This window comes from Rhinopithecus bieti, unplaced genomic scaffold (assembly GCF_001698545.2).
Source record: "Rhinopithecus bieti isolate Rb0 unplaced genomic scaffold, ASM169854v2 scaffold_33386, whole genome shotgun sequence".
NCBI lineage: Eukaryota > Metazoa > Chordata > Mammalia > Primates > Cercopithecidae > Rhinopithecus > Rhinopithecus bieti.
This window is the reverse complement of record NW_016890667.1, coordinates 739-1,945: the sequence shown is the minus strand read 5'-3', so window position 1 is coordinate 1,945 and position 1,207 is coordinate 739. Positions and strand designations below refer to the sequence as shown.

The following is a 1,207-nucleotide window of genomic DNA, read 5'->3' as shown; positions in this document are numbered from 1 at the left end:
GCGATTGTTCTGTGTTGTAATGGGACAGTTCAATGGTGGACAGCTGCACATCTTTCCAGATTCTCTCGGCTCACCTCTTGGGAAAGGGCATCCTGTGGTTGGTGGCCCCAGTAAGATGTAAGCCTTACGTAATATTCTCCGTACAAAAAAAAGGCCTTTGTACAGGGCGTCTCCTTTGTCATTGGAGGTCGCTCTGTAGGTCCCCATATAACAAGATTTAGAGAGTTCACTCGAGTCTGAGGCCCACTCCTTAAGACTGCTGAAAGAGTTGGCTCTACTTGAATTTTTAGAGGCCTAGGCAGTATCAGCTACCTGCTAACTTCGATGCAGCTGTCTCTGAAGGATCCCCCATCAAAGACCGTCATTGCAAAACACAGCTGTTCTTTTCACCCTTGATCAGCACGACATCAAATGGAACTGGTCTCTCCGTTCACAATGGCAAGTGTAGCATCAGTAATATGTTGGAGTTTGTTTCCACTTTCAGTAAGGAGGTTAGACTCAACTACTGGTCCTCCCAGTGGGGATAACCAATGGGAATCTTACTGAAGGTAGCCTCATCTGTTCGTCGAAAGAACTCCAGTACACAAACCCTCCTGCAGTGTCCCACTCTCCTCCTGCAACAATGATCACATATGTGTTTTCCATCAGTTCCAGGAATTTCTTGGCTTGTACCTCATAATCTGTCTTAGCAATAGTCACACCTATGCCAGGATAAATGTAAAATCAGGGCAGCATTTTTTTCAAATAGAGTCCTGGCTTTGCCTTTGCAAGCTGCAGGACTGAGAAAACAGTTTCCTTCTTCACTTGTGCATTGGGAGGAATGAGCTGATTGCCAAACACCTGAGCTTCTTCACAGGCTGCTCTCCTTAGTAGGTTATCACAGTGTTTTCATAGAGCCACTGACCTCCCCAGGTCAGCAGGCAGAGCCCAGCAATAGCTTTCTTCCAATGATTTTGAAGTGTTTTAAATTACACCGTCATCTAGAGATTTGCATTGCTGGTCCCACTCGGTAACCACTTTTATTAGCATTTTGTTGTAGTTGTTCAGCCTTCAGTGTTTCCTTATGCAAATTTTATACAAGCAAATACAAATGTATATATCCTATGTAGGTAGCATACTAGTATTACTGTTTTGTGCATTCTTTTCCTCATTTATCATGGAGATCTGCCCTTACCTGTGCATGGAGAACTTCCTCATTTCTTTTCAC

General features: G+C 44.1%; 1 pseudogene; it reads right to left on the bottom strand.

Moving 5' to 3' along the window:
* Nucleotides 1-308: 308 nt before the first annotated feature.
* On the bottom strand, nt 309-980 carry LOC108525905 (acylglycerol kinase, mitochondrial pseudogene; annotated as a pseudogene).
* Nucleotides 981-1,207: the final 227 nt, after the last annotated feature.